The sequence below is a fragment of the Cherax quadricarinatus genome, chromosome 64, assembly GCF_038502225.1.
Source record: "Cherax quadricarinatus isolate ZL_2023a chromosome 64, ASM3850222v1, whole genome shotgun sequence".
Taxonomy (NCBI): Eukaryota; Metazoa; Arthropoda; class Malacostraca; order Decapoda; family Parastacidae; genus Cherax; species Cherax quadricarinatus.
This window is the reverse complement of record NC_091355.1, coordinates 18,241,086-18,263,777: the sequence shown is the minus strand read 5'-3', so window position 1 is coordinate 18,263,777 and position 22,692 is coordinate 18,241,086. Positions and strand designations below refer to the sequence as shown.

General features: G+C 44.1%; 1 long non-coding RNA gene across 3 annotated transcripts in view; it reads left to right on the top strand.

Moving 5' to 3' along the window:
• Nucleotides 1-22,692, top strand: part of LOC138854610 (uncharacterized) — a 395,142-nt gene that overhangs the window by 164,129 nt on the left and 208,321 nt on the right. For all 3 annotated transcript variants that reach the window (XR_011393795.1, XR_011393796.1, XR_011393794.1), the window contains exon 2: nucleotides 13,365-13,471. This is a non-coding gene — a long non-coding RNA (uncharacterized lncRNA). The remainder of the gene's footprint in view (nucleotides 1-13,364; nucleotides 13,472-22,692) is intronic.

The following is a 22,692-nucleotide window of genomic DNA, read 5'->3' as shown; positions in this document are numbered from 1 at the left end:
ACAGATAAGAAGGGAGGCCCAAAGACAATATGAAAATGACATAGCAGCGAAAGCCAAATCTGACCCGAAACTGTTGTACAGCCACATCAGGAGGAAAACAACAGTCAAGGACCAGGTAATCAGGCTAAGGAAGGAAGGAGGAGAGACAACAGGAAATGACCGTGAAGTATGTGAAGAACTCAACAAGAGATTCAAAGAAGTGTTCACAGAGGAGACAGAAGGGACTCCAGAAAGACGGAGAGGTGGGGCACACCACCAAGTGCTGGACACAGTGCACACAACCGAGGAAGAAGTGAAGAGGCTTCTGAGTGAGCTAGATACCTCAAAGGCAATGGGGCCAGATAACATCTCCCCATGGGTATTGAGAGAGGGAGCAGAGGCGCTATGTGTACCCTTAACAACAATATTCAATACATCTATCGAAACAGGGAGATTGCCTGAGGCATGGAAGACAGCAAATGTAGTCCCAATCTTTAAAAAAGGAGACAGACATGAAGCGTTAAACTACAGACCAGTGTCACTGACATGTATAGTATGCAAAATCATGGAGAAGATTATCAGGAGAAGAGTGGTGGAACACCTAGAAAGGAATGATCTCATCAACAGCAGCCAGCATGGTTTCAGGGACGGGAAATCCTGTGTCACAAACCTACTGGAGTTCTATGACATGGTGACAGCAGTAAGACAAGAGAGAGAGGGGTGGGTGGATTGCATTTTCTTGGACTGCAAGAAGGCGTTTGACACAGTTCCCCACAAGAGACTGGTGCAAAAACTGGAGGACCAAGCAGGGATAACAGGGAAGGCACTACAATGGATCAGGGAATACTTGTCAGGAAGACAGCAGCGAGTCATGGTACGTGGCGAGGTGTCAGAGTGGGCACCTGTGACCAGCGGGGTCCCGCAGGGGTCAGTCCTAGGACCAGTGCTGTTTCTGGTATTTGTGAACGACATGACGGAAGGAATAGACTCTGAGGTGTCCCTGTTTGCAGATGACGTGAAGTTGATGAGAAGAATACACTCGATCGAAGACCAGGCAGAACTACAAAGGGATCTGGACAGGCTGCAGACCTGGTCCAGCAATTGGCTCCTGGAGTTCAATCCCACCAAGTGCAAAGTCATGAAGATTGGGGAAGGGCAAAGAAGGCCGCAGACGGAGTACAGTCTAGGGGGTCAGAGACTACAAACCTCACTCAAGGAAAAAGATCTTGGGGTGAGTATAACACCAGGCACATCTCCTGAAGCGCACATCAACCAAATAACTGCTGCAGCATATGGGCGCCTAGCAAACCTCAGAACAGCATTCCGACATCTTAATAAGGAATCGTTCAGGACCCTGTACACCGTATACGTTAGGCCCATATTGGAGTATGCGGCACCAGTTTGGAACCCACACCTAGCCAAGCACGTAAAGAAACTAGAGAAAGTGCAAAGGTTTGCAACAAGACTAGTCCCAGAGCTAAGAGGTATGTCCTACGAGGAGAGGTTAAGGGAAATCAACCTGACGACACTGGAGGACAGGAGAGATAGGGGGGACATGATAACGACATACAAAATACTGAGGGGAATTGACAAGGTGGACAAGTTGGAAGCTAAAGACACAGATGAATCACAGGGATGTTAGGAAGTATTTCTTCAGCCACAGAGTAGTCAGTAAGTGGAATAGTTTGGGAAGCGATGTAGTGGAGGCAGGATCCATACATAGCTTTAAGCAGAGGTATGATAAAGCTCACGGCTCGGGGAGAGTGACCTAGTAGCGATCAGTGAAGAGGCGGGGCCAGGAGCTCGGACTCGACCCCCGCAACCTCAACTAGGTGAGTACAACTAGGTGAGTACACACACACACACACACACACACACACACACACACACACACCAAGATTACGTCAGTCAGTAAGGAGCTTACTACCCCTCACCAAGACAATCTCGGCAGATAAGCTTGCTACCCCACACCAAGACAAGCTTGCTACCCTACACCAAGATCTCAGCAGATAAGCTTGCTACCCACACCAAAACCTCAGCAGATAAGCTTGCTACCCACACCAAAACCTCAGCAGATAAGCTTGCTACCCACACCAAGATCTCAGCAGATAAGCTTGCTACCCTACACCAAGATCTCAGCAGATAAGCTTGCTACCCACACCAAGATCTCAGCAGATAAGCTTGCTACCCACACCAAGATCTCAGCAGATAAGCTTGCTACCCACTCCAAGATCTCAGCAGATAAGCTTGCTACCCACACCAAGATCTCAGCAGAGAAGCTTGCTACCCACTCCAAGATCTCAGCAGATAAGCTTGCTACCCACACCAAGATCTCAGCAGAGAAGCTTGCTACCCACACCAAGATCTCAGCAGAGAAGCTTGCTACCCACACCAAGATCTCAGCAGAGAAGCTTGCTACCCACACCAAGATCTCAGCAGAGAAGCTTGCTAATACAGAAAAAAAAGTCTCTGCCAAAAAAAAAATGTCCGTCGTAGGAAACAAACCGATAAAGAGAAAAAGACAACATGAATATTAAGTTTTTATTCATTTTTCTCAAGAAAAGATAACTTATCACAAGACACATTTTAGCATACAGCAAGTGAGGTCGATAAATTAGACACGTGAAACACTTGGGCATCTTTATTAAGGAAACGTTTCGCCACAGTGGCTTCATCAGTCCATACAAAGGAGAGCGTTGAAGAACAGGAGGAGTTTGAGGTAATCAGTCCCTCAACCTTGAGTCGATGTGGTCAGTCCATCGCCACTGTGTGGCGAAACGTTTCCTCAATAAAGATTCCCAATTGTTGCACATGTGTTTAATTTATCAACGTGTCGGTTCTGTGAACCATTCACCTGCAAGTAAGGTCAGTGAAATTAGGATAAACAGGACGGATAATATAAAGAAATGGCACTGAGCTCACTGACTTATGATAGGTACAAGAAAGGTGTGAGGAGCAAAGACGTAACAGAGGAGCACTCTTATAGGGCTACTGACCCATGTTAGTCTTCCTGTGAACGATGCGAACCATGTATCTAGGCCAAGTGTTGGTGAGTTCGCTAGTCGAGGCTTCACACCATCTTCACTTTTTCTAGCATTTTTCTTGAAAAATGACACTAGCATTCTCCTTTGTTATGAGAAGAGACTGAGAGTTAGTGTACTTAGTATTGTTAGTATTGAAAGACACGATTGTACATCTTTATTGCAAAAATATATTTGTGTGACTTTACTGTAAAATGGTTTCAACAGCCAGTGATGGCTTCGTCAGTCCAGCAGAGAAAAACGGTAGATGTGACGTAGTTTGAGGTAATCAGTCCATTAGGCTGGATATGATCGGTTTGATTCATCAGTCTTGATAATGGTTTAGTATATGGACGGTGAAGAGACTTGATTAAATAATGTCTTTAGCATATTCTCCATGCTTATGCTGTACTTTATCAAGACTGAAGGTCAAGGTCAAAATACATCATCTCCAGGCTGAGGGACTGATTACCTCACACTCCTTCACATCTTCGGCTTTGAAGGTCTTGGTGGTGACTGCTAACAAACAAGGGAAAGGACATATGAGCAAATACTTTCTGGTAGAAAACGTTTCTGTCCCGTTAACACGTTCAGTTCATTGATATTTTTATTTATTAACACATCGGCCGTTTCCCACCAATCACGGCGACCCGAGAAAGAAAAAACACTTTCATCTTCATTCACTCCATCACTGTATTGTCAGAGGCACTCCTACAAGACAGTTCAAAAACTGCAACGTATCTCCACCGCTCCGTCAGAGCGGACCTCCCACCCACCGGTTACCTCTGAATCTCTTGATAAATGTTATTTTGCTCATACTCCAAAATCACGTCAAGTCATGAAATCCATTTGCACCCACTCATATCTATCACGCTGGCTTGCTAGAAGTCTAAGCCTCTCGCACACAAAAACCTAGTTTACTCCAACCTTTCGTAGGACTATCCCTACCTCGCCTTCCTTCTATTATAGATTTATACCCCCTCCTTGACTGTTTCGTTCCATCCTTTCTATATGTCTCAACCACCTCAATAAACCCTCCACAGCCCTCTGGATAATACTTTCAAGAAACCCCGCACCTCCTAATCTATAATGTACGGATTTCCTGCATAATGATCACACCTCATTTTGCCCTCAGAAGCATGTCCACTGCCTCCAGCCTTCTTCATATTGTAACATTCATCACCCTTGCCTCACACCCATGTAAGAGCGTTGGTAGCACTATACTCTCATTCATTCACCTATTTACATCCACGGACAACGTTCTTTGTAACCACTGACTCCTTAGTGCACCACTGTTATGACCAAGTCATTATGAAATTAATTTATAAAGAATGTGTATGTATTGTCGACTTAATATTATACTCGGGGTTTCTTTAATATTAGCTAAATTAAAGACTTCACTAGTTTATAATGCTATCTGGTTTAGGAATATGTAATTATTATGATTATACACGGGTTTGAGATTATATATTTTTTTTTATTTTTTTATTATCACACTGGCCGATTCCCACCAAGGCAGGGTGGCCCGAAAAAGAAAAACTTTCACCATCATTCACTCCATCACTGTCTTGCCAGAAGGGTGCTTTACATTACAGTTTTTAAACTGCAACATTAACACCCCTCCTTCAGAGTGCAGGCACTGTACTTCCCATCTCCAGGACTCAAGTCCGGCCTGCCGGTTTCCCTGAACCCCTTCATAAATGTTACTTTGCTCACACTCCAACAGCACGTCAAGTATTAAAAACCATTTGTCTCCATTCACTCCTATCAAACACGCTCACGCATGCCTGCTGGAAGTCCAAGCCCCTCGCACACAAAACCTCCTTTACCCCCTCTCTCCAACCTTTTCTAGGCCGACCCCTACCCCGCCTTCCTTCCACTGCAGACTGATACTCTCTTGAAGTCATTCTCTTTCGCTCCATTCTCTCTACATGTCCGAACCACCTCAACAACCCTTCCTCAGCCCTCTGGACAACAGTTTTGGTATTCCCGCACCTCCTCCTAACTTCCAAACTACGAATTCTCTGCATTATATTCACACCACACATTGCCCTCAGACATGACATCTCCACTGCCTCCAGCCTTCTCCTCGCTGCAACATTCATCACCCATGCTTCACACCCATATAAGAGCGTTGGTAAAACTATACTCTCATACATTCCCCTCTTTGCCTCCAAGGACAAAGTTCTTTGTCTCCACAGACTCCTAAGTGCACCACTCACTCTTTTCCCCTCATCAATTCTATGATTCACCTCATCTTTCATAGACCCATCCGCTGACACGTCCACTCCCAAATATCTGAATACATTCACCTCCTCCATACTCTCTCCCTCCAATCTGATATTCAATCTTTCATCACCTAATCTTTTTGTTATCCTCATAACCTTACTCTTTCCTGTATTCACCTTTAATTTTCTTCTTTTGCACACCCTACCAAATTCATCCACCAATCTCTGCAACTTCTCTTCAGAATCTCCCAAGAGCACAGTGTCATCAGCAAAGAGCAGCTGTGACAACTCCCACTTTGTGTGTGATTCTTTATCTTTTAACTCCACGCCTCTTGCCAAGACCCTCGCATTTACTTCTCTTACAACCCCATCTATAAATATATTAAACAACCACGGTGACATCACACATCCTTGTCTAAGGCCTACTTTTACTGGGAAATAATTTCCCTCTTTCCTACATACTCTAACTTGAGCCTCACTATCCTCGTAAAAACTCTTCACTGCTTTCAGTAACCTACCTCCTACACCATACACTTGCAACATCTGCCACATTGCCCCCCTATCCACCCTGTCATACGCCTTTTCCAAATCCATAAATGCCACAAAGACCTCTTTACCCTTATCTAAATACTGTTCACTTATATGTTTCACTGTAAACACCTGGTCCACACACCCCCTACCTTTCCTAAAGCCTCCTTGTTCATCTGCTATCCTATTCTCCGTCTTACTCTTAATTCTTTCAATAATAACTCTACCATACACTTTACCAGGTATACTCAGCAGACTTATCCCCCTATAATTTTTGCACTCTCTTTTATCCCCTTTGCCTTTATACAAAGGAACTATGCATGCTCTCTGCCAATCCCTAGGTACCTTACCCTCTTCCATACATTTATTAAATAATTGCACCAACCACTCCAAAACTATATCCCCACCTGCTTTTAACATTTCTATCTTTATCCCATCAATCCCGGCTGCCTTACCCTCTTTCATTTTACCTACTGCCTCACGAACTTCACCCACACTCACAACTGGCTCTTCCTCACTCCTACAAGATGTTATTCCTCCTTGTCCTATACACGAAATCACAGCTTCCCTATCTTCATATATATATATATAATATATATATATATATATATATATATATATATATATATATATATATATATATATATATATATATATATATATATATATAATATATGGTAACACCTGGCTAAGGTTTATAACGAGGTATGTCCTTGGTGGGTAGTTCACACCGCTCAACCTTCTCCTCTTTGACGAGTTGACGTCATGAAGGGATTTACTGTGTAAGTTCAGTTCACACTCACTGCTGACTAGATGAACATTGTCTTAGCAGACCTACCAGTACACCGGTGCTGTTCTCTCTTGGTGTCTTAGAGAGTCTTGTTTAGAAACTCCTGAACTGACTTGAGTTGGGAATTCTGTGAAGTCAGTAGACAGTTATATCCACGTATTTTCGGTATACGATGTTACTACCTGTGTCGTGTAGAATTCCGGGTGATACTGACTTTACGCCAGTGTGTTGCTCAGTGAAGGTGTTTATTCTGGATTTATATGCTCTTTCAAGTCATGTGTTACTATTGAGGGAAAGGTCTTGTTCCTCTAATTATTTTAAAGTGTAGTGTCAGTACAGACTTTGATGACTGAAGGTGTTAATTTACGGTTGATAAAACCCGTACTGTTATATACCTACAGGTTAGTATTTTTGTGATTGAAACAATAAGTAATATTTAATAGATATTTATGAATATCCAAGAGAAGTATTTAAGCACATGTATTTGCACATGTCTAATTTTTCAACTTGTTTGTTCTTTGCACCATTTACCTACAGAAATAATGGAAACGTGTTATAGTAACTCGAAAAACCATCTTAATACACGGAACAAAGCTACACTGCTACGTTTTCATAAAATTGACCAACGTAAGCATAGTTGTTTCTGTGCCTAAGCTATAGGTTTACTGTCCTAACATAAATCAGTAGACCTGCTGAAGTGCTCATTTATTTTTTTCATCTCGTCTATCATTTGTTTCTGTCGTTCTTGTACGTTGTATGGGCAGGTGGTCTTACTACAGTGCTCCTTTGGCTATTTACCCTGACCATAATGATCTCACTGTTTGCTGTTTAAGATGAAGTACGTGATATGGTCTCTATGTACCTGATAAAACCTCCATTGTGGGTGAAATATTGTACATTATGGGTTTTCCAGTATGCTGTTTTTTCTAGCCAACGAAATACCTGCTGTACACTCAACAAGATGATCCCAGCAGCTAATAAGAAGCTTGTTATCTATAACTAGAGAATCAGTCAGTGAGATGCTTGCTACCAACAGCAACAGGATTTCACCCAATACAAAACTTAATAAAAGCAACTAGTAGTCACTGACACAACAATCGATATTCCTGTGATACACGATCATCACCCAATCTAGATGTCAGTGACGCAGCAACAGCAAATCTACTTCTCATCCAGTTAGTTTATCCAGTCACATGGTTCATCCAGTCGCATGGTTGCCGACCATGACTTGCATGGCAGATAAAAAAAAACACCCTGCTAATCCGTTGCTAACATCTTCTAATCTTCTTAATTCGCAACATTCATACGCTACAATAACAACAAAAGGATGTCGTTTGAGCCTCTGAAGCTAATTTCAGTGCTCATTGCTGGCCGCTGATGAAAGGCTGTGTTCCCGGGGATGATAGCACGGAGGGACTCGCTGTGTGCACAGCTCATACTTGGCTGACAGCAACGGTGGAAGGGAAACAGATGGTGTACATGGGAAAGAGATTATGGAAGACCTCGTAGTCTTTTCTGAGGCAGCCTGCTGATGAGGACCCACTGTTGTCTAGCAGCCCCTGAGTTAGTCTAAAAGTTGAGATATTGATAGTAGAGCTAAATGACTTCTCCCCAATCTACACTGTCTCCAGCCGCACTCTGGCTGGAAACAGTGATTGTGCAATAATTATAAAAATAATTACGTGCATGGATAGTGGAGATGGCATTAAAGATTGAATTCTTCCTTTCAGACCACCTCTGTTGTTAGTACTACCACTACTTCCACCATTATCACTCTGCTGCGACTACTGTTGCCACGTCTCCGAACTCTGCGCTAACCTATTCACGTCCCCGACCACTACACCATTCCATCCACGCCTTCGACCATCGTAACACCCTATCCACGTCCAACACAGATATGAAGCTGAAAGAAATCTACATCGCTCAAACCTTTTCCCCTTTCCTCTATCCCACGCACATCATTCAGTCTCTGACCTTTTCCCCTTTCCTCTATCCCTCGCACATCAGTCTCTGACCTCTCCATCCCTCACCACCATCACATACCATCATACTTAGCTGCCTAACTCTTACCCCAGTATCACATCTTCCCTATTTCAGAGTACCCCATCTCTCTCTCCCTTATCTCTCACCCAAATCCCCCTACTGCATACCTCTCACTATCCATCCTCACTTCCCTATCCTTCACTTTCCATTAAAACACCATTTCCAGTATATTCTTCAATCTACCATAATGTTTATATCTCGTTATACTTGGGTGCTTTATTAAAGTATATTCTTCAATCTACCATAATGTTTATATCTCGTTATACTTGGGTGCTTTATTACAGTATATTCTTCAATCTACCATAATGTTTATATCTCGTTATACTTGGGTGCTTTACTAACATACTGGTGTACTGTGCTAGTGTTCTGGTGTACCCTAGTGTTGGTGTACTCTTGTACTGGAATACTGGTGTGCCAGTAAATTCTGGTGTATACTGATGTATATTGGTACACTGATGTACGGAAACCTGAAACCAATTTGCCGAGGCGTTATTACCCGCTGCTCTACCGAGGGATCATTTCCCAAACAGCTTAGCTTATAACGGGTTAATGTTGGGTATTTGGGCGAAAACGTCTGAGAAAGATACCGGGAAAGGTACCAAGAGAGATACCGGGAGAGGTACCAAGAGAGATACCGGGAGAGGTACCAAGAGAGATACCGGGAGAGGTACCAAGAGAGATACCGGGAGAGGTACCAAGAGAGATACCGGGAGAGGTACCAAGAGAGATACCGGGAGAGGTACCAAGAGAGATACCGGGAGAGGTACCAAGAGAGATGCAGAGAGAGGCACCAAGAGATACTGAGAGAGGTACCAAAAGAGATACTGAGAGAGGTACCAAGAGAGATACTGAGGTACCAAGAGATACTGAGAGAGGTACCAAGAGAGATGCTGAGAGGTACCAAGAGATGCTGAGAGAGGTACCAAGAGAGATACTGAGAGGTACCAAGAGAGATGCTGAGAGGTACCAAGAGAGATAATGAGAGAGGTACCAAGAGAGATACTGAGAGAGGTACCGAAAGAGATACTGAGGTACCAAGAGAGATGCCGGGAGAGGTACATGTGAGACAGGATATACATGAACGAGACTATAAGTGTTACAAGACAGGTATGGGGATGTACAAATAAGAGAGGCTCTAGAGGAATCAATGGAAGTGGTACTAGACGAAATACCAGGTATCACGTACTTCGATATTTTCCAAGAGCCTGTAGCCCCCAATGGGCATATTACCAGACAAATGACCAGCGGTGTGATCACCATTACCTGTAAGGAAACGGCAGGGGGGGGATGGTAAGTGAATACCGTTACGCGCTGCGTGCATATTATCAGACACGCTAATTGGAAATATATTAACAGGTATTGCTGGGCTTGACAGCAGTCTGCTGCATATTCATTCACGAAGCTGCTCAGGTATTGTTAATCTTCTTCTATACACGATAACAGCAGAACGAGCAATCGACTAAAACCGCTGGAGATAATACAAAGTAATTAATGTCAAAGCGTCTGGCTAGTGCATCTAGATGCCTTATGAATTTCGTCCCATAACAGCATACTGTCCTCCCTATCAAGGTTTGGAGGCCTATAAATCACACCGAAAATTAATTTGTCAGGTCCCTCGAGAAACTAGCCAAACAGAATCTGTGCTCGATGTTTCTAATCTTATATTATGTCTAAGACAACAATTTAAAATTTCTCCGACATACATCGCCACACCACCACCCTTCCTGTTGACCCTATCAGTGTGGAATTGTTTGTAACCCTGTATGTTGCATTCAGAAGGCATTTCTCTATCTTTCAGGTTGAACCAGGTCTGTTATACCAATAATATCTATATTACCTACACTTGCAAGTAATCTTAGCTCATCTATCTTATTTCTTAGACTCCTACTATTTGTATAGTAAACCTTAAGGGAGCTAGTCACTCGTTGCCCCCTACTATCTCTCTGAATGTAGTGTTAACCGGCCAGAGATTCAAATGTGTATGAAGTGAGGTTTTTCTAGTGGTGAGGAAACCTCCCTCAGGCCAGAAGGCTTCAGCACCTTCTTAATTAACCTCAATGGTTCTAGAGTAGACGACTCACGCTAGAAGACAACGGCTAACTGTGCTTCTAGTTGGCAAGAGGGCATGCCTAGTAGTGGTTTTTGCATGGCTGGCGACAGAGATATAGGGTGGATTAGTGAAAGATGAATGAGTTACCTGTGCCAAGAATACCCGCTAGGTGCACTGGAAGCATGCTGCACTGAGGCAAGTACCGGAGGATAGAAAGGGGTTTGTGTCAAGAGAAGTACCGCGATAGGTACTGTTAGGGGAACGTGGAAAAGTACCGGAAGAGGTACTGGGATACATATCAGATATACCAGAAGAGAAAGCGGAAGATGTACCAGAATAATTAGTACCTGAGGTACTGAAGTAAATTCTACGGTAGCTTTGGGGAGAGACTGGGTGGAAATGTGGGTGTTTTGATAAGGACCTGCCTCCTGTGGGCCTGTAGACCTGTTGTAGAGTTCCTCTATTCTTATGTTCTTATGTACCAAGAGATGTACCGGGAGACGTATCGGTAGGTACAGGGAGAGGTAGGTCCACAAAGTAAACTATGCAAGTAAATTGATGATCAGGCTACCAGGTTCTCCTGGCTATCCGGTAGTTTATCACTATGTAAGAAGGCAGTGGATAGCAGGGAGGGTGGCAGAGAGGGTGATTTTCAAAACTGGTGGGTGGCAAGGTGGCTGGCAAGGTGTGTGTGAGGTAGGTAGTGAGGCAAAGTGACTGGCAGGGTTACTGGCAAGGTGGGTGGCCAGTTAAAGTGGTAAGATGGGTGGCTGGGTGGTTGGCAAGGTGGGTGGCCCGGAGGGCCGGCCATGTGGGTGGCCTAGTGGGGTGGCCAGGTGGGTGGCTTAGTGGGGCGTCCAGGTGGGTGGCAGGAAGCAGCTTAAAGTGGTGGACGCCTCGGCCACACCTTGTGTAACTTACCTCCAGATCATAGTCTCTTCTGAGACTATGGTTTGCCTCGAGACCCTTGAAGCTGCTGAAGGGCTTTTGATCACAGTAATTGGAGCTATCCTGCCCATAGGTTATATATGATCCTTACAGACTGAGCACTTTCAGAAGAATATAAAAACAATAAGCAGACTTCCACGACAGGTTAATAAAAGCTCTAAATAATGCATTAAAATTTATTATGGCCAAACTGGAGTAAGTCTTTAACTAAGATTACAATAATATAAATATTGCATTAAAACTGGACAAGTCTAATGCTCTGTTTATTCTTGTGAGAAATTTTACCAACCCTAAAGTTTCCAGTCCAAAGCATGGATTATTGGTAAATATAAACGCCTTTACTACTGAGTAAACATTTACGAGAAAGTCTATATTTCCCAGCTAACGAATAGTTGAGTAACTAAAGTTTATTGGTAACTTTATGTAACCTTGATTGTCGACATTTTGCCTACACCTCTCCGTGTCTACACCTGTGTACTCGCCTAGTTGTGGTTGCAGGGGTCAAGTCATAGTTCCTGGCTCTGGCTCCTGTGTGTACACCTTTCGTTGTCTACTTCTCTCGGTGTTGGCACCTCTGTCCACACCCCTCGCTGAAGGCCGATTCTGTCTGCGATAGAACTATTTGAGGTAATATGTGAGAGGTGGCGTTAATTATTAACGTATACACTCTTGTGTATATATACACTTGCGTGTATACACTGGGAGTATTACACTGCATATACCTCTCGGTGTATATACCTTGTGTCGATTCTGTTTGAGGTGGTGCAGTGGGAGGCAATATGCAAGAGGTGAAGTTTATTATTGGTAAATAGCGAGTGAGGGAGTGTGTACTGAGCCACTCTCACTGTCCGTACAAGTGTACTCGCCCAGTTGTAATTACAGGGGTCTAATCATAGTTCCTGGCCCCTCGTCTTCACTGGTCGCTACTAGATCCTCTCCCTGCTCCATGAACTTTATCATACCTCATCTTAAAACTATGTATGGATCCAACCTCCGTTACATCACTTTCCAGACTTTTCCGTGACTGAAGAAATACTTCCTAACATCATTTGACTCGTCTGAATCTTCAACTTCCAATTGTGACCCCTTGTTGCTGTGTCCCATCTCTGGAACATCTTGTCTTTGTACACCTTGTCAATTAGTCGCAGTATTTTATGTCGTTGTCACATCCATCCCATCCCTCCTGCCATCCAGTGTCATCAGGTAGATTTCCCTTAACCTTTCTTCGTAAGACATTCCCCTTAGCTCCGGGACTAGTTTTGTTGCAAACCTTTGCACTTTCTCCATTTTTTACATTATGTTTGACCAGGTGTGGGTTCCAAATTGGTGATTACCTCTGCTTATTTTGCCAACGATGATTTGTTATCCTTTACAAAGGTTCATTTTACAAGTACGTTTTATTAATACCTCAGTTGATTTTACAAGCAAAATCCTGTTAGGGTTCATAAGCTCACTTTGCAAGCTAAGGATTGTAACCTTACCTCACATTTTACCTGTAAAACCCTGCTCTCCTGCTAGGTCATTCTGCACTCTTAAAGGTCTTGAACTGCTCATTTTTACATGCTGTGAAGTTATCCTACCTGAGCTCATCTTAAAAGCAATGAGCTCTTATCTTACCTTAGCTCATTTTCCAAGCAATAAGCTCTTATCCTATCTTAGCTCATTTTCCAAGCAATGAGTTCTTATCCTATCTTAGCTCCAATGTATTTTTTTTAAGAACATTCATTTTTCAATCTTGAAGCTCTTCGTCAGCCTCAATTGTTTTCAACTGTTTTCAGGTTACGTGCAGCCAGCGGTAACTGCCTGGTTGATCAGGTCCTGAACTACCGGGAGGCCTAGTCAAGGACTGAGCCGCGGGGGCGTTGATCCCCAGAACACCCTCTAGGTAAGCAGACTCCAGAATTATATTTGTGTTAGCTTTATTAAATATTAAACAGCTGTTATAACAAGCATGGAGTGGCGGATGGCACGACTTCCCTTTAGACAGTAAATTTAATTTCTAGGACTTAAATTTTTTTTGTAAAACCATATGACGGCTATATAGACTTGCAGGTTGCTGGCAGCAACAACTTGGTTAACCAAGTAATCAAGAACGATATTTGGCTCAAGGTCAACTTTTGGGAGCGGAAAAATTCTTGAAAGTCTCAGGCATTTTACAAGTGAGCAGATCACTCTAGAAATGGTCATCGCTGCCTGAGTGATATCTTTGAGAAAGGCACAGATAGATATCAGCTACTGATGGCTACTCATCTTGTGATGTGATAGCTGTCTTTTGGTTATTGAAGATACTGGAATAAGTGAGAGAATTTTGAGAACATAGGAATTATAATTAACAGTAAGGAATCGTACATGTGTCTGGTGTTGAAGACTGAAGAAAGAGCTGAGTCACCTTGTGTATTGCTCTTCTAGGTACTGAAGTCAGAGAAAGGATGGAAGGATGGCAGGCCAAGAGCATGGTGCCTCTCTCCATCCTCGTGACATTCTCTCTAGCTGTTCTCTGTTACAGTTTCCATCTACCCTCCTTCATTCTCTTCAGCTGATCTCCATCATTTCTTACAGATACTCTACCTTGTTTCTTACAGATACTCTACCTTGTTTCTCACAGATACTCTACCTTGTTTCTCACAGATACTCTACCTTGTTTCTCACAGATACTCTACCTTGTTTCTCACAGATACTCTACCTTGTTTCTCACAGATACTCTACCTTGTTTCTCACAGATACTCTACCTTGTTTCTCACAGATACTCTACCTTGTTTCTCACAGATACTCTACCTTGTTTCTCACAGATACTCTACCTTGTTTCTCAGATACTCTACCTTGTTTCTCACAGATACTCTACCTTGTTTCTCACAGATACTCTACCTTGTTTCTTACAGATAGTCTACCTTGTTTCTTACAGATAGTCTACCTTGTTTCTTACAGATAGTCTACCTTGTTTCTTACAGATAGTCTACCTTGTTTCTTACAGATAGTCTACCTTGTTTCTTACAGATAGTCTACCTTGTTTCTTACAGATAGTCTACCTTGTTTCTTACAGATAGTCTACCTTGTTTCTTACAGATAGTCTACCTTGTTTCTTACAGATACTCTACCTTGTTTCTTACAGATACTCTACCTTGTTTCTTACAGATACTCTACCTTGTTTCTTACAGATACTCTACCTTGTTTCTTACAGATACTCTACCTTGTTTCTTACAGATACTCTACCTTGTTTCTTACAGATACTCTACCTTGTTTCTTAAAGATACTCTACCTTGTTTCTTAAAGATACTCTACCTTGTTTCTTAAAGATACTCTACCTTGTTTCTTAAAGATACTCTACCTTGTTTCTTAAAGATACTCTACCTTGTTTCTTAAAGATACTCTACCTTGTTTCTTAAAGATACTCTACCTTCTTATAGACACCACCGTCTCTCTTACAGACACCACCGTCTCTCTTACAGACACCACCGTCTCTCTTACAGACACCACCTTCCTTCTTACAGACACCACCTTCCTTCCTTACAGACACCACCTTCCTTCCTTACAGGCACCACCTTCCTTCTTACAGGCACCACCTTCCTTCTTACAGGCACCACCTTCCTTCTTACAGGCACTACCTTCCTTCCTTACAGACACCACCTTCCTTCTTACAGGCACCACCTTCCTTCTTACAGGCACCACCTTCCTTCTTACAGGCACCACCTTCCTTCTTACAGGCACTACCTTCCTTCCTTACAGGCACCACCTTCCTTCCTTACAGGCACTACCTTCCTTCCTTACAGACACCACCTTCCTTCCTTACAGACACCACCTTCCTTCCTTACAGACACCACCTTCCTTCCTTACAGACACCACCTTCCTTCCTTACAGACACCACCTTCCTTCCTTACAGACACCACCTTCCTTCCTTACAGACACCACCTTCCTTCCTTACAGACACCACCTTCCTTCCTTACAGACACCACCTTCCTTCCTTACAGACACCACCTTCCTTCCTTACAGACACCACCTTCCTTCCTTACAGACACCACCTTCCTTCCTTACAGACACCACCTTCCTTCCTTACAGACACCACCTTCCTTCCTTACAGACACCACCTTCCTTCCTTACAGACACCACCTTCCTTCCTTACAGACACCACCTTCCTTCCTTACAGACACCACCTTCCTTCCTTACAGACACCACCTTCCTTCCTTACAGACACCACCTTCCTTCCTTACAGACACCACCTTCCTTACAGACACCACCTTCCTTCCTTACAGACACCACCTTCCTTCCTTACAGACACCACCTTCCTTCCTTACAGACACCACCTTCCTTCCTTACAGACACCACCTTCCTTCCTTACAGACACCACCTTCCTTCCTTACAGACACCACCTTCCTTCCTTACAGACACCACCTTCCTTCCTTACAGACACCACCTTCCTTCCTTACAGACACCACCTTCCTTCCTTACAGACACCACCTTCCTTCCTTACAGACACCACCTTCCTTCCTTACAGACACCACCTTCCTTCCTTACAGACACCACCTTCCTTCCTTACAGACACCACCTTCCTTCCTTACAGGCACCACCTTCCTTCCTTACAGACACCACCTTCCTTCCTTCCTTACAGACACCACCTTCCTTCCTTCCTTACAGACACCACCTTCCTTCCTTACAGACACCACCTTCCTTTCTTACAGGCACCACCTTCCTTTCTTACAGGCACCACCTTCCTTCCTTACAGACACCACCTTCCTTCCTTACAGACACCACCTTCCTTCCTTACAGACACCACCTTCCTTCCTTACAGACACCACCTTCCTTCCTTACAGGCACCACCTTCCTTCCTTACAGACACCACCTTCCTTCTTACAGGCACTACCTTCCTTCTTACAGGCACTACCTTCCTTCCTTACAGACACCACCTTCCTTCCTTACAGACACCACCTTCCTTCCTTACAGACACCACCTTCCTTCCTTACAGACACCACCTTCCTTCCTTACAGACACCACCTTCCTTCCTTACAGACACCACCTTCCTTCCTTACAGACACCACCTTCCTTCCTTACAGACACCACCTTCCTTCCTTACAGACACCACCTTCCTTCCTTCCTTACAGACACCACCTTCCTTCCTTCCTTACAGACACCACCTTCCTTCCTTCCTTACAGACACCACCTTCCTTCCTTCCTTACAGACACCACCTTCCTTCCTTCCTTACAGACACCACCTTCCTTCCTTACAGACACCACCTTCCTTCCTTACAGACACCACCTTCCTTCCTTACAGGCACCACCTTCCTTCTTACAGGCACTACCTTCCTTCTTACAGGCACTACCTTCCTTCTTACAGGCACTACCTTCCTTCTTACAGGCACTACCTTCCTTCTTACAGGCACTACCTTCCTTCTTACAGACACTACCTTCCTTCTTACAGACACTACCTTCCTTCTTACAGACACTACCTTCCTTCTTACAGACACTACCTTCCTTCTTACAGACACTACCTTCCTTCTTACAGACACTAACTTCTTTACTGCAGCTATTCCTACATTTTTTCTTAGTTATCCTTCCTTCTTCCCTCAAGAATTCAATTCCTTCCCTCTAGCTATCCTCTCTCCTTCGTAACAGTTCTTCCCTGCTGCTAACGGTCTTCATTCCCTCCTGTTATCCTTCTCCATTACCTCCTGCTACCCTCCTTCATTCCTTCCTGTTACCCTTCTTCATTCCTTCCTGTAACCCTCCTTCATTCCTTCCTGTTACCCTCCTTCATTTCTTCCTGTTACCCTCCTTCATTTCTTCCTGTTACCCTCCTTCATTTCTTCCTGTTACCCTCCTTCATTCCTTCCTGTTACCCCCCTTCATTCCCTCCTGTTACCCCCCTTCATTCCCTCCTGTTACCCTCCCACATTCCCTCCTGTTACCCTCCTACATTCCTTCCTTGTACCCTACTTCATTACTTCCTGTTACCCAACTTCATTACATCCTGTTACCCACCTTCATTCCCTCCTGTTACCCTCCCACATTCCCTCCTGTTACCCTCCTACATTCCCTCCCGTTACTCTCCTTCATTCCTTCGTCTTGCCCTCCCTCGTTCGAAGTAGCTACACTTCCTTCTCCATCTGCTCAGCCTCCTTCCTACTTATTTCCCATCTGCTTCCACCACCTGTTACTCTTTCTCCCATAATCACCCTATTACCTTCCTCCATTATACTTTGTTGTCGCTATTTTGTCTCCTCCATCTCTTCCTCCCTCCCTCCTCTCTCTCTCTCTCTCTCTCTCTCTCTCTCTCTCTCTCTCTCTCTCTCTCTCTCTCTCTCTCTCTCTCTCTCTCTCTCTCTTCTTCCCTTCCTCTTTTACTCTCACTCTTCCCTCTCTTCATTCTCTTTCTCACTGAAGTGCCTCTTTATTTATCCATCTCATTTTCTGCTCTCATTACCCTCTTAATCTACCTTCCCTTCCCTGGTCACTACTTACCTCTACTGCACCCTTCCCTGGTCACTACTTACCTCTACTGCACCCTTCCCTGGTCACTACTTACCTCTACTGCACCCTTCCCTGGTCACTACTTGCCTCTACTGCACCCTTCCCTGGTCACTACTTACCTCTACTGCACCCTTCCTTGGTCACTACTTGCCTCTACTGCACCCTTCCCTGGTCACTACTTACCTCTACTGCACCCTTCCCTGGTCACTACTTACCTCTACTGCACCCTTCCCTGGTCACTGCTTACCTCTACTGCACCCTTCCCTGGTCACTGCTTACCTCTACTGCACCCTTCCCTGGTCACTGCTTACCTCTACTGCACCCTTCCCTGGTCACTGCTTACCTCTACTGCACCCTTCCCTGGTCACTGCTTACCTCTACTGCACCCTTCCCTGGTCACTGCTTACCTCTACTGCACCCTTCCCTGGTCACTGCTTACCTCTACTGCACCCTTCCCTGGTCACTGCTTACCTCTACTGCACCCTTCCCTGGTCACTGCTTACCTCTACTGCACCCTTCCCTGGTCACTACTTACCTCTACTGCACCCTTCCCTGGTCACTACTTACCTCTACTGCACCTTTCCCTCCATCCACTCATTTAGTATCACTTCACCCCTCTCCCTCACACCAACCCCATCACCTCTTCCAGTAACCATCGTTACTACTTCCCCCACCCTATAATTCCCCCTTTCTCCATCCTTGCCAGGCTATTCTCTCTCCATCCCATCTTCACAGCCAACTCATCCATTCACCAGTCACCAAAATTTTCTCAAACTCTAACTCTCTCTCTCTCTCTCTCTCTCTCTCTCTCTCATCGCTTTTCCCATTTTCCCCTCCCTATACCTACCTCTCCCATACTGCCCTCTCCTATAGTGTCCTCTCCCATGCTTTCCTCTCCCATGCTTTCCTCTCCCATGCTTTCCTCTCCCATACTCCAATAATTCTGCCTTAGTGTTCAACTCTGCTCCGTTTTGCCGCCTTAGTTTTCATTTGTTTCTGTTCGTTGCTGTGCTGTGAGCCACTACGCTTGCATGCTGTACTGTGTTGTGCTGTGAGCCACTACGCTTGCATGCTGTTCTGTGAGGCACTACGCTTGCGTGCTGTACTTTCTCAGAAGATCAACATTTAAGTCACTATAGAGCGAAGCATTATTAAAGATAGAGCGAAATGTTGTCAGGATAGAGCAAAACCTTGTCACAAGAGAAACGTTACACTGTTTACCGCATTTAAATGGTGTGGATCACTTCCAGTCCTTATGCACTCAGTCATGTCTAACTGGTGTGGATCACTCCCACTCCTGTTGCCCTCCGTCATGTCGTGACTGAGTGCTGCTTCACTCAGACACAAGATGGGTAATGTATATAACTAAACCACATCCCAGAATGGAAATATATTGAATATTTTTGGTATAGCTTGAGACTCTCTTGACCAGAAGGAAGGAAGGCGGGGAGGAAGGTAGGTACGTAAGTAGGAAGGTATGTAGGTAGGTCTCTCGCTCTCTCACTCGCTCTCTCACTTGCTCTCACTCTCACTTGCTCTCTCTCTCACTCGCTCTCTCCCCTACTCTTTCTCTCCCATACTCTTTCTCTCCCCCTACTTTCTCTCCCCTACTTTCTCTTCCCCTACTCTTTCTCTCTCCCTACTCTTTCTCTCCCCTACTTTCTCTCCCCCTACTTTCTCTCCCCCTACTTTCTCTCCCACTCTCTCTCCCATTCTCTCTCCCCCTCTCTCTGAGAATTACATCAGAGTTTTTACAGTGTTGTCCGGTCACAAATTACTCAGGACATTACCAGAAAATGGAAGCAGTCATGGTTATCATTAATAAAGTGAGCTGGGGAAAAAGACAGACATTATTAGTTTTGTAATAAAGGCTGCCCTAAAAACTCCCGTGAAGTAAAATCCAAGATATTAGTGAAGTTGATTCTTTATTAACTTAGACGGATTTCCATTTACTCTTTAAAGCATCACAGAAAATGGTAATATAACTAATAAGTTGGTTATTAGGAGGTTTCTCCTGTAAGAGGATTCCTCTTGGAGTTGTCAAATTATTTGACTTTTCATTTTTCTTCCTTCAAGGTTTCTTCCCGATACCTAAAGAACGCCTCTTTGGATCGGCGTTAGATTTTTAATGTTTGTGCATCTGAATGATTCGGTTTGCTTTTTTTCCATTATGAAGGAGGTAATTTGTTTTTCCTTAAATGGGTGATAAAATTTCCTCTGTATTAACGTAAGAATATCTGTTAAAAAAAAACAGCACATAGGACCGAAACGTCGTCGTAAGTCTATCCTATGTGCGGGATTTTGTGTAATTTCCCAGTCACGGTATTGTCTTATTATTCTTAAATACCTCTGCTTATCGACTTCAAACTTTTAATATTACAATATGTCGATTAAAGAAAGATATTGAAATATTTAAAGAAAGTTTTCCATTGTTATTTTGCTGTATGGGTTTCAATTTGTTACAGTTTTGTAGATATAATTGAGAAAGGGATTAGCATACCACCCACCACAATGTACTCTACCCGTATTGCCTTCTTCTACTAAGATGAAGAGAAGGAAGACGATAGCAAAAAGAGGGAACAGTTCTACCCACTAACGAGAACAAAAGACTCGGCAGGCAACAGTCCCCTAATGTAAAGCAACACTAAGTGACAGCACAGTAAGTGTCAGGGGCCCAGGATACACAAGAGGATTACCAATAGACCCCTGGTTGTCTTCAAGAAATAGCTGTTCAGGCACCTAAAGCCTGTACCTGACTAGTCGGGCTGTGGCTCGTACGTCGGTTTGAGTGTGGACGGCAATAACAGCCTGGTTAACCAAGCCCTGATCCACTGCGAAGCCTAGTCATGGACCGAGAGGGGTGGATCCGGGTCGACCCCTGGAACACTCTCCAGGTATACCTCCTACTCACACACAACCCTCTACCCAAGCATCTCTTCCTTCCCTGATTGAAAAGAAAAAAGGGTGAAAGTAATTTTCTTCATCAAGAGACCTCACCCCTCACCGCAAATGATGCCTCTTACCAAATGACTTTCAGTAAACAGCTCCAGGTACAAGGATATTTACAGGGAGGCAGGATGTAAAAGAAGTAAATGTTGGGGTGATGGGGAGAGGTGTGGAATTAAAAGATAACGAAACTGAGAGTTGTCAGAGTTGCTTTTCGTCGATGACAGGTTTTTTTAGGGAGATTCTGAAGATAAGTTGCAAAAGTTGGTAGACGAATTTAGGAGGAAGTAAAATAAGGAAATTCAAAGTGATCATAGAAAAGAGCAAGGTAATGAGAGTAACAAAAAAATTTAGTCATTGAAAGACTGGAAATCACATTGGAGGAAGGAAGGACAAAATAAATGGGTTTAGATATTTGGGAGTGGACTTGACAGCAGATAGTTCTACGAAAAGTGAGGTGAATCACACAACTGTGGAGAAAATGGTGAGCTTTGCGCTGATGCATTTGTGGAGACAAAGTACCTTTTCCTTGGAGGCGAAAAGGGAATGTACTGAGAGTGTATTTGTAACAAATTTCATGGTTTAGAAACACACGCAAGCAAACACTATAACATATTTATTAGAAAACGTTTCGGTCCTGGGACCTTGATCACTTCTAACATACAGAGGTAGAAAGACATTATATATATAGGCGGAGAGTGAGATGTGACGCACGTGACCTGAGGAATGTCATAAGAACATAAGAATGGAGGAACACTGTAGAAGGCCTACTGGCTCATGCGAGGCAGGTCTTAATCAGAACAACCTCTATCTATGATGAGGACGGGTAGACGATGAAATCATGTGACTCCTGTGTTGTTGGGTTGGTGCTGCTTAAGTATCATGTATGCCAATGTTTTTGAAATTTTGTAGTTTCCAGTGTTGCGTTCTATAGTGTCGGTGACGGCGATTAGTGAGGCTTCTAGGCACCGTCGGCGTCTGAGGTCTGGTTCGGTGAGAACGAGTTGTGCCTCATTCCAGTTCATCAAATGCCCCGTGGAGTCTGTGGAGGACACAGGCGTACCTTACATCGTCTCTGTTAGAGGCATTTCGATGCTCATTCAGGCGGACTGCAAGATCTCTGCCTGTCTCGCCTACATATTTCTTGGGACAGAATCCACAGGGGATAGTGTAGACGCCTGCTGTAGAAGTCAGAGGTGTGGGGCTGCGTTTCGTAGTGAGGTCTTTGATAGATGATGTGTTTATGGTGGAAACGTTGATGTTACTCATAGCAAGTGCCCGGCGAGTATTCGAGGCAACATCGCCACATGGGAGTACTATGAACTGTTTAGGGGGCTGTTCCATGGGCGGACGATCTTATACACTTTTATTCACACCAAGACACCCGCACTAAGAGAGGAGTCCTCATTGGCTTCTTCTTGAGAGCTCTTCGCATCTCCAGCCCTTGTTTTCTAGAAGAAGAATGCACTTGCATAACACAAGCTTTTAGCCTGTTTAGGGGGCTGTTCCATGGGCGGTTTGTTGAGGATAGCTTGTGCCTTGAGTCTGCAATCTCGGATGAAGAAAGATGGGAACTGAAGACGTGTAAAGGCTTGTTATGTAAGTGCATTCTTCTTCTAGAAAACAAGGGCTGGAGATGCGAAGAGCTCTCAAGAAGAAGCCAATGAGGACTCCTCTCTTAGTGCGGGTGTCTTGGTGTGA